Consider the following 16,421-nt stretch of genomic DNA (forward strand, 5'->3'; position numbering starts at 1 on the left):
CATGGGAAATCAAATAAGTATCAAAAGTATCCAATAATTGCCAAATTTTCTTCTAATAAATTTAATTTTCCAATTATCTATTTTCTTGTTGATTACAACATTGAAAATCAAATTTAAATCCCCTTCTATATGTAGACTCCTAATTTTAATATTTTTAGCAAGCTCTAAATCATATAAAAAGGCATATGCTTTGGCAAGATTATTGGTTGGACATCTGGTAAAAAAATATATTTAAATGCTAAAACTAAACCCTTATGATCACAAAGACACATACCACATCTAGATTTGCTAGGATTTCCCCATGCTGAGCCATCAAAATTTAACTTAATAAAATTATTATTAGGAGGAGTGCATCTAATTTTTGAAAAATTTATCTTTATTTTTCTACTATTTGGAATCATAAATGTAGGGATGTGAATCAAATTCCATGACTTAAGCAGATTATGATCCCATTCTATGAAGTTGTAATTGCAAATTTTGTCTTTAATATGCAATTTAACCACCTCTAAAATCAGTTACTCTAATTTTTTGACAACAAATTCCACTTATGAAGTATAATTTCTAAAGATTCTCTTGTTATATTCCCGCCAAATAGCCCAAATAGTCATAGCTGGTGCATAGAGCCAAATACTTGAAAAGAAAGATCTAGAATAAAGAATGGGCCATGATTGGAAAAACTCCCACAAATTGTTCAAAAATGGCAAGGAGAAGTTCAATTTTCCCACCACATTTTGTAGTAAAATTGAGAAAAGGGGCATAATAATAGTAAATGATCAACATTTTTCAGATTTTGCCTAACACACATTGAAAAGGTTGGGAAATATTAAATTTATGAAGCTAATTACTAGTCAGAATCCTATTCCTAAGTGCTAACCAAGTGAAGCATCCTGCCTTTGGTAGAATTGCTTTGTTCTAACATAGGGTATAAGCTCATTATTTAGACATATTTTTCTCTATTAAGGAAAGATCCTTGTACCCATCTTTAATATAATAGTCACCATTTTGTGATGGGGCCCAAATCAATTTTCCCTCTTTCACATTAAAGAAGAGTCCCCTATGCGATAATATATTATGAAGGCTCTTTTTTTATTAATAGAGATTGGAAAATCATATGGATTTTTCCAAATTACTTTACTTCTACATATCTGAATTGCCAACACATAATTGACAACATAAGTTCCCTAATTGCATTTAATAATATTGATGGCATTTTTGAGATTTACACATGAGCTTAAGGATGGTAATCCATACTAGGAGTCTTCCTAGAATTTTGTTGATAAACCATTATTTACTTCCTATGAAATGTATCTTGTGATGATTTCTCTATAGGATATTAAGAAGTTCCACATAGCAGAGCCCTTGAGGTGGATTAGACATAGACACAATTCTATATTGATCCAAATTATCCAAGTACTTAATCTACAAAATTTTACACCATTCAGTATCTGGTTTATTTATCATCTACCATACTAAGTTTGCTCCAAATGTGGTATTCCTTTTTGACATACATCACGTAAGCTAGTTATGCCAAACACCTTATCTTGAGGCATCTCCTTTAATGATATGAGAGGAATTTTCTTTTCATCTGACATGTTTCCATTCCATGGGAAATCTTTGATCATTTTTTCAATTTGTTTGATTATTCCCGAAGGAGCTTTTAAAATTGATATATTATAATTATGGATAGAGGACAAGATAGATTTGGCCAACAATATTTTCCCAAATAGAGATCTAGCCAATGATATTTCCAAGAAGTAATTCTGCTTCTGATTTTATCCACTACTGTCTTCCAATGTGCTAACTTAGTCTATCTTGCAAACAAAGAAAGTCCTTGGCATAAGGATGGTAAGATCTCTTGAGAAAATCCCAATATGTTGACTATAGATTATTGGAGATAACTGCATTGACAAAAAATAGAAACACCTTTGACTTTTGATTATTAATTCTCTATCCAAAAATATCTAGATGTATAGCTGCAATGTGATTTTGACCTCCCTATTTTATTTCACATTATCTTAGGCAAAAAAAAGTATGTTATCTGCAAATAATGCATGAGTAACTGCTATTGAAGATTCATTAATTTAAACAACCAACCATTTTCCCTTTTCTTTCTTAACCTTTGTGATTCTTCTTAAAGCTTCAACCATGATTATGAAGAGGGATGGAGAAAGAGGATCGCCTTGCCTAACCCCTTGAGTTGAAGAAAAAAAATTGTAGGCTCACTATTGATGAGGATCGAGAAAATAACACCAATAATGCGATTTTTGATCCATCTACACCACTTTTATTGAAGCCAAAACTTTCAAGCACCTTAAACAAGAAAGACCTTCTAACCTTATCTTATGTTTTTATCATGTCCAGTTTGATCATTACTATACAGGACTAATCTATATGAATTGAATGAAGAACCTCACATGCCACAATAGCTCCTTCCATTGTTTCTTTCCCTAGAACAAAACCTCCTTGTTCAAAAGAAATTGTTTTACTTTTGATTAGATTTAAAATTAATTTTATTTTTTTATAAAATTAAGAATAATACTTCATAATTATCATAAAATATTTAAATTATAATCTTTTTGTCTTATTATTAATATGAGACAAAGGAAGGTTACATATGCATCCCTTTGGATGCAAAATTTGGTATTTGACTAATCCAATTAACCAATGAGAACATGATATTAAATTTTATTGGACCAAAATATAATAGTTTATTATAAATATTTATTTTTGTTACTTGTAAAACATGACCTTTATGTATTCTAATTGGTTTGAGCAAGCAAAAAATTTATTTCTCTTTAATATAAAATATTAAATTTATTAAACTTAAAAAAATAAAAATATTTGAAATATATTAAGCCAATTCTTGAAGATTCCCTTCTAAATATTCACTTAGGAGGTTGGTGATGCAAAGGTACATCGAAGTCTAATATTTTTTTAAACCACAATACACCAAAGTAAGTTCTACTTTGTGACAATTTCTCACAAGGAACTTACTTTCCCCAATTATGACCAAATTGACTTAGATTGATCCTAGGAACTTGAGATCACATACGCTTTATCAAAAGTGAACCTTTCATCAACTCCAACTTGCTAGCTATAACTTTTCACATCAAACATTAATATAAATGATCCTAAAAACATTGACTATAAAAATAGAAGATTCCATCTAAATACATAGTGTGTGTAGACACGTTCTAATTATTTTAAAAAAATTTAGGGACTCCAAGTATAAAGAAAATTTTCATATTGTTAACACCTATGACCCTCAAGGGTTATTTTACTCAATACCCTTTTGACCACAACATTAAAAGTTACTCAAAAATTTCAAAACAAAGGCCACTTTGAGATACCTCTCATCAAGACATGAAACATTCTTTATTTTTAGAATTTGATCCCTTCTTTTGGTTGGTCAACATATTGTGTCTTAGACACACCTAATAGGCCTAAAAGAGAGCATTTACAAAGCAAGTACTAGATACTGGTTTGACCTCTATTTTTCAATGGTTTTAATATTTGTAGATACACTCAAAATCATTAAAAAAAACTTCAAATTTTTCATTATACTCTTATTCATACCTTTGTACTCAAACACCCAATCATTTGTGGCTAGTCAAATAGGGATTCCTAGTTGTAATTTTTAATTTTGACCATTGAATCACCTTGTTCTTAGTTTAAGACCTCTAAAATATTATAAAGTACTTTCCTCCTCTATTACTCTAAGAAAGAGAATTTTTCATTGGTGCAACAAAGGGTTATACACCATTTTGTGACAAAACCTTAGGTGCTTAAGGTTTTAATATAGTTTTTGCAAATTCGTATGGATCTATCTCATAGAACCAAAATGAATGGGACCTAAATCAAAATACACCCCTTTCTATAACTTGTCTCCAGCTAACTATTCACTATAGACTAGGGACATCTACTTTAGGCTTTGAGTGGGGTTCTTTCAAGTGATCTATAAACACCTTTTGATTTGCAACCATTTCTAGGATCGTAGACCTCTCTTCTTTCATCCCAGCTTCATCTTTAGCTCCCTCTTGCTCATCATCTTCCTTTTTTCTCTTTCAACATCTTTATTTCTTTGGCCATTATGACCTTCCATCTTCTCTCATCCTTTTCTACATCTCTTGGAGTTCCTATTCCATATCTACCTTCTTTAGAGGCATTATGCCACCTCCACAAATGCACCCCCCCCCTCGCCCCAAGTCTCTTCTAAAAGCATACAAATAAATAAAATACTAGTATTAAATTTGATACCAATATGATGCAGATGCATGAGGAATTCTAATGATTTTCAACCACAATACAACAAATTAGGTTCTACTTTGTCACAATTTCTCACAAGGTGCCTACTTTCCCTAAACTTGATCAAAATAACTCAATTTGATCCTATTAACATGGGATTACATGGTCTTTACAAAAAGTGAACCTTTTATCAACCCCAACTTGCTAGATACAACTTCTCACATCAAACATTAATAAAAGTTCAAGATTCCATCTAAATACATAAGGTGTATTACGCACATTCCAATTTCTTTAACAAAATTTAGGGACTCCAATTATTAACAATTTTCCTTATTGACACTCAAAATCCACAAGGATTATTTTCTCATAAAAATACCTAATCCTAATAGCCCTTCCTCAAGATCTTTAATACCATAACTTAAAAAATTATGAAACACTTACTAAACAAAAGCCAATTTTAGATACCCTTTATCAAGGCATAAAACATTCTTGATTTATGTGGAGGATTATTAGATAGAAATATAATAGTTACATACTTGATATAACCAATAATGAAAATGAATACAAAACACATAAAAAAATAGAATACACAAAGGGGGATCACCTTGTTGTGTAGTGGTTTTGTAGTTGTGTTGTTAATGATGCAACCAAGGTTCAAATTCTTGCTTGGCTCAAAAACATTGTTAATACTAGAGGGACCCACCTTGGTTGTCATGTGTGGTGATGGATAGGTGCACATTTATGGAAAATGAATGGGTATTCTAGTGTTTAAGGTGATCACTAATAGAGATCGAGATAACAATGGTAAACTCTCAAGATCATCGATCTGTTAAGGGTGCTCATAGTCCTTGTGTTAGACCCACTTTGGGTGTGTTGGTTGTGCCCCTCAGGCTTGGCATCCTTTCTTAGATTTTGCATTTTTAGATCTTGGGTGTTGGATTCGGGGATGAGGTCCCCTAGATTTTTGGCCTCACTAGTTCGTAGCTCTTGTCAAAAGAAAAATCTTATTGATAAAAAAAAGTTAGAATGCACAAACTTAATGTGGTTCATCCAATCTTGGGCTATGTCCACTACATGGGGAGTCTAATTTTATTATCGAGTAATTCAACTTAATTACAATCTTTAATCCCTAACAATTGAATGCTACTACAAGAATATACTAAATCATCATATGAATATTCCTACCCTAAGCCATTTTGTACAATATGTATGCAAAATATATTGTCTAATATAAAAATAAATCCTAATGCCCTTTACACTAACATAGTCATCATGGGGGTTCTGCCTCTAGACCACCGTAGAAAAATCCTATGGGGGGATTTCTGTTGATGTAAGTGTGAAAAATGAACCTCTATCATATCACACTTAGATATTTATTAAAATATACAACAATAACCTCCCACTTAGAGACTAATCATAGCACTACAAATCATAGCTCCCACTAGAATGAAAAAACACCCTAGACTTTCTTGTTCTGTTTTATTAGTTTTAGTGTAGAAGACCAACTGAAGCTAAAGAAGAGAGTTTAGCTAATTCCTTGGAACTTCCATTTGTAAATACATATGTCAAATATTCATCTATATGTATATTTCCCATCTTTAGTTGTCCATCATCCAAAACTGACTAGAAAAAATGATAGCATAACTATATATTTTTGGACTTTGAAAGCAAGGCACAATTATACACAAAATGAATGACACATTGGTTGTATGTAAACAAATAAATTTGAGTATGAGACTATTCCAACTCTTACATAATGAATCACAATGATATAATCTCCAACCTTTTATCAACCCCAACTTGCTAGATACAACTTCCCACATCAAACACTAATACAAACACTCATATCTCTATTGATTATAAAAACACAAGATTCTATATAAATCTGATGTAGAAGCATCTTGGATTTGCTCAATGACTACTTTGGAGGGTGCTTGGATTGGTGCTTAGCATGCTCTAGGAGCTCGACATGGTCTATGGAGCTTGGCATGGTCTTGGAGCTCAGTATGGTCTATGGAGCTTGGCATGGTCTCAGAGCTCGACATGGTCTATGGAGATCGGCATGTTTGGGAGCTCAACATTACTTGTGGTTTTGCTGATGCTCAACTTGGTTTCTCTAGCACTCGGCTTGGTCTTGGTTCCTGTTGGTGCTAAGTTGTCTGTGAGCCGACCTTGGCATTTAATTTGTGTATAGGGTATTTAATTTGTGTTGTAGCCAACTTGTGCTTTAACATATATTTAATGTAAGGGGTTTATTTAATTTTTAGTTTCTAGGTTGATGTGTGGCTTAGTTGGGTATAAGTAGGGGGTCTTGTGGAGTCTTTTATTCATGGAGGGGATAATTCTTTCATTGGGAGGAGGAGTGAGTGTGGGGAGTAGCTGAAGAGAAAGTTTTCTTGAGTCTGTGGATAGAGCGCTGAATGTGAGGCAATTTACAACAAGATTGTGATGGAGTTGTGAATGTGTGGAAAAAGCACCGAATGTGAGGTAGTTTACACTCAGATCTTGGATAAAGTATGAGAAGAGCTAGTAGCTGTGACTTGGAAAACAAGAAGATTACTTGGTGGGCTTGTGAGCACAAGTTGAGATCTTCCTTGGAGGTTTCTACTAGAGTGTGGATCTGGAGTAGCTAGGGTTTGGATTGGATCTTGAAGGTCTTGTAGAACTCTTATTGTAATTGCTATTGTATTTGGCCATAATCGAGGAGGTGTTACATCCTGACACATTGCATGTAACAGTTATTTTATGAATGATTATTGTAATTTGATATTAGATATTACATTGTTATTCAATTTCCATTGTGTGGTTATTTGTTGGGGGCTAGGACATATCCTATGGGATTCTCTCCTACCTTGTGTTGTATTACGTGGTATCAAAGCACAGTTGTTCATGAGCATGTAGACAGATCACCGAAGTTGTGGTAGTTTTCACCAAGATTGGGGTTGGAGAACTAGATCTAAGTTGATCTTGATCTGGTGGTGGATTTTCTTTCTAGAGTCCTAGATCTCTTGGTTGTGAGGTGGTAGATCATGGTTCTGACTTGCAACTGTAGAGGGATTGCAAATGGATTGATGGATGTGAAGATGGAAGATTGATCTTGTTGAGGCATGATTGTAGAGAGTTTGTAGATTAAAAATTTGTGGTCTTAGACTTGTGATGTGGATCCTAATTGTTCATCCAAGGTTGCAGGTTGCGATCTAACTTGAAAACAATTTGAGGTTGTCACAAGGAGCATAGGAAGGATTTGTTGTAGAGGGTTTATGAAGATCTTGGGAGATGGCTCCAAGAGGATTGGACCCTGAGATGATTGCAAATCTTCGTGATGTTCTAGAAAGGAGGTTTTCTAAGATGTCTACTCAAGTTAAAGCTAGTTTGGTTGAACAAGCTAAGGAGGTGGTTTCTCAATTTGAAAATAGTTTTTCTGATCAAGATAAGTACAAGATGAGGAAGGCATTTCGTACAAGTTTGTGGAGTTAGAGTCTACCGATTTGGAAGAGAGTTGTATAGCCGATTAAGAGACTTGTTCATGAGACAAAATGGCATCACAAGGTCAAGGTGGAAGAGTTTGGTTTTGTTGATCAGTTTGTGGAGTTTGATACAGACATTGCAGAGTAGCTAGAGGTTGTTGCTAAGGATATTTATAACCTTGTTGATACTGGGATGGACATTGGTTTTCATGATTAGTCAGTTGGGTTTGACATGGAAATTATAGAGCACTTGGTTGTGGATGATCTAGTTGCTATTGGTGGGGACTTGTATGTTGCAGAGCACTTGGTCATGGATGATCCAATTGCTGTTGGTGGTGACTTGTATGTTGCAGAGCACGTGGTCATGGATGATCCAATGACTGTTGGTGGTGACTTGTATCTTGAAGAGCATCTTGTTGTGAGAAATGAGATTACTAGTGTTGTGAGTTTAGCACATGTGTTGATGAAGATCTACATATTGCTATTGATGTGGAGTTTGTTGCTGCTAGTGTGGATTCACTAGTTGCTCATGTGGATGAGGATTTGTTGTTGAAGCATTATGTTTAGTTTGTTCTTTTGTGTGAGCATGCTAATTGGATGGTTGAGATTCTGGTGTTTGATAAAATGATGCAAATATGGATGATTTGTAGATTGGTTTCCTTGTCCCTATTGCAGTGAAGCCTTTGATGAAGATGAAGATGGTTTTTGCTCTTTGTTTGGGCATCAAAGTGTGGGACACACTTTTCTATTTACTTTGGGAGTCTTATGTAGGAGAATCTTGGATTTTCTAGGTGATTACTTTTTCTCGAGTGCTTGGACTAGTGCTCAGAATGCTCTGGAATATTGGCATGGTCTATGGAGCTTGGCATGGTCTTGGAGCTCGACATGGTCTTGGAGCTCGACATGGTCTATGGAGCTCAACATGGTCTTGGAACTTGACATGGTATATGGAGCTCGGCATGGTCTGGTGGCTCGGCATTGCTTGTGGTTTTGTTGATGCTCGACTTGGTTTCTCTGGCACTTAGCTTGGTCTTGGTTCCTATTGGTGTTGAGTTGTCTGTGAGCCGACCTTGGAATTTAATTTGTATATAGGGTATTTAAGTTGTGTTGTAGCTGACTTGTGGCTTAACATATATTTAATGTAAGGGGTTTATTTAATTTGTAATTGCTAGGCCAACTTGTTGCTTAGTTGGGTATAAGTAGGGGCTCTTGTGGAGTCTTTCATTCATGGAGGGGATAATCCATTCATTCGAAGGAGGAGTAAGTGTGGGGAGTAGCTGAAGAGCAAGTTTACCTAAGTCTATGGACAAAGTGCTAAATGTGAGGTAGTTTACAATAGGATTGTGATGGAGTTGTGAATGTGTGGACAGAGTGTTGAATGTAAGGTAGTTTACACTCAGATCTTGGATAAAGTTTGAGAAGAGCTAGTAGCTGCGGCTTGGAAAACAAGGAGATTACTTGGTGGGCTTGCAAGCATAAGTTGAGATCTTCCTTGGAGGTTTCTACCAGAGTGTGGATTTGGACTAGGTAGGGTTTGGATTGGATCTTGAGGGATCTTGCAGAACTATTATTGTAATTGTTATTGTATTTTGCTGTAACTGGGGAGGCCTTACAGTCTGGCATATTGCACGTAGTAGTTATTTTATGAATGAATTATTGTAATTTGGTATTAGATCTTGCATTATTATTCTATTTTCGTTGTGTTGTTATTTGTTGGGGGCTAGGACATCTCCTCTAGGGATTCTCTCCTGCCTTGTGCTATGTCAAAATGCATTGTGTCAAAATGAATAAGGAGGATTAGGGACATTCCACTTTTTTTTGTCCACTTTATTGTGAAAAAATAGGGACTTCAATTTTTAAGAAACAATTTTCCTTGTTGACACTCAGAATCCATAAGGGTTATTTTATTATAAAAAGCCTAATCCTAATAGCCCTTCCTCAGGACCTTTTTTACCATAATAGAAGTTCAAGTGTTCACTCGTCATGGAGGTTCATTAGTCATCATCCTATTTAAATAAAGTGTTCAATGACAAAGGTCTATTAAGATTTATATTATAAAGTTTAAATTTGAAGCGAGTAGTCTATTGTTGTTTATATGTGATAGAGAAGTGGTGAGTTTGAATGGAAAAATGGTTGTCCCCAATATAAATATGTATAGAAACGTTTGTAAGTTCTAAAATCACAATGTTAAGGTTTTCATTATGTCATTTAAATTTTGCATATTTTTAATCCCTTCCTATATAGGTAGAGGATTAATGTTTTTGTCCATTTTCTAATTAGTTTAAACCTAAAAAAATAAAAATTCTAAAGTTAAAGATTCACTTGTACTATTTTATTTTTAAATTTATTTTTATTTGTTAATATTTTTCATCTTATTGGATGTTCCTAATTGCTAGGAATTTTGTCTTTTTTTTTTTCAATTAAAAATAAATAAAAATTCTTAAAATATCTAGAAAATTTCTATCTAAAACACATTGGAAACTCTGGAACCAAGTCTGGAAGGCTCTAGAAGTTTGATAGTTTCACAAGAGCTCCCTCAGTAGAAGTTGTGAAAAAATGGCCATTTCCACAACCGTGCATCCCATAGACCAAATTAAAGAAACCCTGATACTCTCCAATCTAATCAATTTTAAATTCTAGCCATTCTCAATGGCTTCGCCGCTTGTATTTAAAAAAACTCAAAATATTTTGACATTACAAGAATAATTCATTTGTAAAAGATGAAAAAACAAACAAACCAGTCGGTCTCATTGTCAAGTGTTTTAATGGATGAAATAGAACCAATTCTAGCACCCATTTCATTTTTGTTGGGTACATGGCAAAGAGAAGGTGAGGGAGGATTCCGAACAATTATTTTTTACTCACTTTTGGAAGGTCTTTATTAGTCCTTGCCTTTTAAAAGGTAGAGACTATTGTTTTCATACCAATTATAAACGATTAATTCGCCCTTCAAACTTCGAAAAGAATAATATATGGTATGGTTGATTTTGTTTAATATTTCTAATTTTGACATCACAATGAATTTCTCTATTTTTCTATTGGTGTGTTCGATTTTCATAGTGCTTTTATTAGTTTTCTGAATTTTTTTTAATAGAAATGATGATGGTGCCAATTTCCAAAATTTATAATATTGCATTAACAACCATGAGACCTGGCGAAAAGAGAGTTTATGATTAGAACAATGTGGTGGGCCCGAATCAATTCTATAATCACACTAATTTGACCAAATAAGCTTTAACTTTATATACCTTCAGAATTACATTAGATGATCTTACAAATGATGTACGCGTTAAACTCAATATTTATTATTATTATTATCAACAATGCCACCTCATCACTGAGCAAAGATAGGTGGCAAATAAAGATTTTCGCTAACCATCGAATAAATATTCATGGCAAATAAATAAAGAGTTCCACTAACCATCAAATAAATATCCATGGCAAATAAAGTTTTCCACTAACCATCAAATAAATATGAGACAAATGGTAGAATGGTATGGAAATGACGGTTGCATGCCAGCATAACAAAGCCAATAAAAGATGGAAATGGAGACAAGTGGAATGAATGAATACGAAACCTCATTTATACACATTTCATTTTGTACACTTTTACTCTCCGATATCGTCACATATAAAATTGTACTTTTGAAGTCACCAATTTCACCCCACATCAAATCAACTATTACACCTAGTTGAATGCTAAATTTTTTAACCTTGCATGATAGCTGCAATTGATTTATATTCTTGTTTTTTAATGTTTTTATATGTATTTTATCTCTATGTTTTTTTTGTTGTATACTGTACGTGATTTTTCTTCTATCAATTTTGTTAATTTTTAATTGAAGTAAAATCTTTAATTTGGTAAGTAAATTTTATTTTCTATCTTACTGAGTAAGTAATTTTTTTAATAATCTTTTAAAATAATCCATTAGTTAATATTTTTTTTTTTAAATTATTTTTTTTAATGTAACATCAAAATATTAAAATATATTTTTAAAAATATTAATTTTATAAAATAAATGAACATTCAATTCTATTGTTAGAATTTTTTTTTGTATATATCATTTTATTTTATTTTGTCTACTAAACAAAAAATTGGATATTAAAAGTACCTATAATAAAATGTTAAAAATTATTTTGTATTTTTCACTATAAAAAATATATAAGAAAACACTATCTAATATCAAGAAATTTTGCCATAAAATATACTATTTAATAAGTTTGATATTAGAAATCTTTGAATTTATTTGTCTATATCATTTTATTTTATTTCATCCTATTTTTAATTTTCTGAAACTTCAGATTTAAGTGTCAAATTATGAAGACATGCACATGATAGTTATTTTCATTTTTGGATAGTTTTATCATGTTCAAGTTATTTTAAAACTATAATTTAGGATTGGTTTTTCTCAAGTGCGCAGAATAGTTCACCTGATGTTAGGCAAAGTTTTTGGTAGCATTTGAAATAGTTGTACATCTAACTATATTCTAAATTTATAACCTAAAAATCATTACACATATCCTTTAGACTTATGGACAATGTTGTTCAAGTGCACTCTGAGAGATTCTCCAAACATTTGAGAAGACAAAATAGATGGCAACAGCTGGAGCTGCTTTGGGATATGAGAAAAGAGACATACTCTATGCTTGTAATAAAGCTATTTAAACATGTTTAACCTTTACCTAAATAGCTACTACGATTTTTGAGGTGGTGACAATTTTTCTAGAAAATATTTTTAACATATTGTTCTAGGTTGAAATTTTTTCTTTTGCCAAGAATTAGGAGGCTACGAGGCTCTGATAAAATAGTTAAAATAATTATTCTTTCATTTAAATTTGAACTTTAAAATTATCTTAATATAAATTTAATTTAGTTTTTAAAAATTATTATAAACTTATCTTCATTTTTGAAAATTGACAATCAATTTATTTCGCAATTCAATTGTAATAATGTTTAAGATTTTAAATATGTTATAGGTTTTTAATTTTAGCATTTTTTATTACAAGTATTTAGTTTATTTTTACTTCAAGATAATTATATGAAAATATTAGATACCATTAATTTCAAGTCAAGGATATGTGCAGGATTGTGGTGGGTCAAACTATACCCTTAAGTGACAGTCCAAAATCAACAAATCAAAGTTATAAAAACTTTACATGATATTTTGAGCTATTTATAAAAATTATACTAAAATGTTGTAAGAACAGAATCTGTAGGAAATTAAATTTGGTTTCTTAACTAATGGGCCTTACCTGAAAATAATTTAATTTGATTAGTCAAAAATGTGTATTTTAATGCAGTAGTACAAAAATTTAAAGACAAAAAAAAGTAGGTGTATGTCTGACCATCTTAATCACAATCATAAAATAATAATTTTTTTATAAGACTCTAGATAAAAGAAATAGACTCATGCTTAGATGTGACGCATATTTTGAGTATCTCCAAAAAAAATTAATTATTAATTTTCTACTACAGAGTTTTTAGAAGAGAAAAAGGCTCATGTCTGACCACCTTAACTAATTCAGAACATTACCAAATTTATTTTTTATTTTTTATATATAATAGTAGGAAAATCATAAAATGTGATGCATATTTCAGATTTCAAAAAAAAAATATGGTTTGAAAGTTATAGCCATTTTTCAATCAATATGTAAATCAACACTTTATAGATATCTTCATTTTTAAAAAGTAATAATTACTTATTGAACCCATATTTTGATAGCAATTATATTGCTGGAAAGCTAAGAACATCCTCAAAAAACCTTTTTCATTTTAATAAATTTGATCATATTAAAAGTCATTAGGTACCTCCTCACCTAAATGGGGAGAAATCACATTTTTTTGACCAAGGAGGCTTGATAATTACCATGTCTAATCAGGTATCCGATATTGTTGGTATCTCTAACTATTGTTTTCTATTAGTGTCAACCACTTAGTCATTTACAAGGCAGAGTTAGATTGTCATCACTGTGACCGAGCTACTCTGTATAGGTTGAACCATGTACATAAGTAAGTATGTACCTAGCTCTATAGGAGCCGAGTAAGTTTTTCAATCACGTAGTATTTTTGTAGACATGTCAAGCTTATCAATGACCAAAAAAGTTTTTGAGAATACAAGTGTTGAGTTACTTAGTATGTATCAAGCACAATGAAGGTCGAGCAACGATAATGTCGAGCATCAAAAAACAATAAAGGTCAAGCTACATAGAGTTTACATAAAATTCAAGAATGGAATAGAGTTTTAGGAAAAATGATTATTAGGCTGACTTGGAAGGAATATTTAATTTTTGAAGAGGTTTTTATAGAACATTTAATACTTTTAGAGGTTGTTACAAAATATTTACACATTGTGGATCACAGATCCCTATGTTGTGTGTTCGACGATCAGGATGAAGAGGCAAAACATGGAACAGAAAACCCTTCACAAAACTCTTTATATAGTGATCATCTTAACCTAGATCACATGCCGGAAGAGAAGGAGATGAAAAAAGTTTATGTACAAACATGAAGCTATATACAGAAAAGGATTCAGATCATATTGGAAGTCATTGAAGGGTTCTGATATCATCTAAGAGACCAAGTGACCTAGTCATTGTAGTAAATTGAAAAGGAGAGAAAAGCATATTAGACCAGAGGATAGGGCCAATTAGAAAGGAGAAGACTTGAAATCATTTTACAGAGAAAACCAAGAGTTAAATATTGGACCAGTTTTAATAGACTTGAATAAGGGTAAATCTCTTAATAGAGGTGTCTTAACTGATCTATGTAAATCTCCTAACAGAGTCCTTACTTTTTTGTAAATGTTAAATCCTATAACAAGGTCTGACCTAGTAGTCTCTCAAGCCTTTAATAGAGAAAACCCCTCATACAGTAGATCATATTTTATGGTCAAACATTGTAATATTAACTAGTTAAATTTATTACTGTAGTAGTGAAGATTTGTGGGTGTCATCCCCAACCCAATTTTACCTTCAATTTGGAGGGTTTCTAGGTAACAAATATTGTGTTATGTTTTTTACTTTCATGCATGTGATTGATCATATTTATATGTTACAATAGATTTACATTGCTAGTTTTATATGCACAAGTTATTGATAGATGTGGATGAATCTATAAATAGTTTAACGTGTTTAAGATTTTGATTCACACACCCCCTCTCAGTATCTGGTTTATCCTATTTATTCCTCCAACAATTAGTATTAGACCATCGATTCTCTGAGAGAAGCTTAACAACTTGGAGATTAGTTCTTGGAGATGGAGGCATTCAAATTGGATACAGTTATTGAAAATCAAGTGATTGACATTCAACTCACACTGTAGAAACTTGAGAAGTCAAGAAAAGATATGAAGGATTCCCTAAAAAGGAGAAAGGAAATTGCCATCCAAATAAAACAATTTTCTTATGAAGAAGTTGAGACTAAAGGATTCTTTGAACCAATCAATCCAAATGACAAAGCATATAATGGTCTACTTGACAAGAACAAACCCCTAAATGAAGAAATAAGAGGACCAAAAAGAGAACATGAAATCCAATCAGTAAGAATATGTGAAGTGGTTGAACAAAAGAAGAAAGTTGAAGAAGATAGGACTATGGATGAAGAAAACAAAAGGGTAATGGCTACCAGACTTGAAGAAAGGATATCAGATGTACAAAATCTTGCAAACACTCAATTGGACATCATGAATCAACTTATGCTTACAAATTAGAATTGAATCACAAGGATGTGTAAATTCCAAATCTAAAATCACAGAGGGACATACTGAAGAATGAAATGAAAAATGAGAAGGAATCTATGGAGAGATTAAAAAAACCAAAGGAAGGAATGAAGTACTTTGAAAAATTTATGAAGTCATCAAGTTTTTTTGATGGGTCTAGGCATTCATGCACTAAAAAAGGAGAATCATCTAAGAATCGAGAACTAGAGAATCAAAGATTAAAAGGCAAACCAACATTCTATCACTATGGAAAACTTAGTCATACTGCAAATATTTGTAGAAGAAAACACAATATGCAAAATTCTAAACCTAAGTTTACTGGTTACTATTTACTACAATAAATAAGGACATTAGATGCAAGAGTACAGGTCAAGATTGAAGAATGCAATTGCTACACCTAAATTTGAAGGATATTGCTATAAGTGTCAGAAATATGGGCATAGAGCATATGAATGAATATCATAGACAAAATCCTACTGGACAAATTAGAAAAAGAATTATGCACCTAACAATGCATGTTCCAATTGTCATAAATATGGACATCAGAGCAAGAGTTGTAGGACTCAAGTACAATCAAAAAACTAGACAAAGGACAAAGGTAAAGGCAAAGGCAAAGTGAACATTGAGAAAATTAGGAATGAAATGGACTAGAAATAGAAAAGGAAAACAAAAGATGGAAATAGTCAAGCAAATGGAGCTGAGGTCACCCAATCCAATGGAGAAGGTGATCATGTCATCTCAAACTAAGCAAGAGAGGTATGCATGGAACTGTATAATTAATTGATAAACCATACATTAGTTTCTTACATGAAACTGTGCCAAAATTTCATAGTTGCATATAAAAGATGCATAAGAATAAATTTGTGAAGGTTTTCGAGTGTAAGAAAATTGTCTATGTTGACCAAGCATTGCAACATGGACCAAGCATTTAAAGAATGATATAATAGAGATCAAGTGATATGGAAGAAACTGAACTATATACCTAGTTGAAA

This window comes from Cupressus sempervirens, chromosome 6, assembly GCF_028749045.1.
Source record: "Cupressus sempervirens isolate cs-2001-9-10 chromosome 6, ASM2874904v1, whole genome shotgun sequence".
NCBI lineage: Eukaryota > Viridiplantae > Streptophyta > Pinopsida > Cupressales > Cupressaceae > Cupressus > Cupressus sempervirens.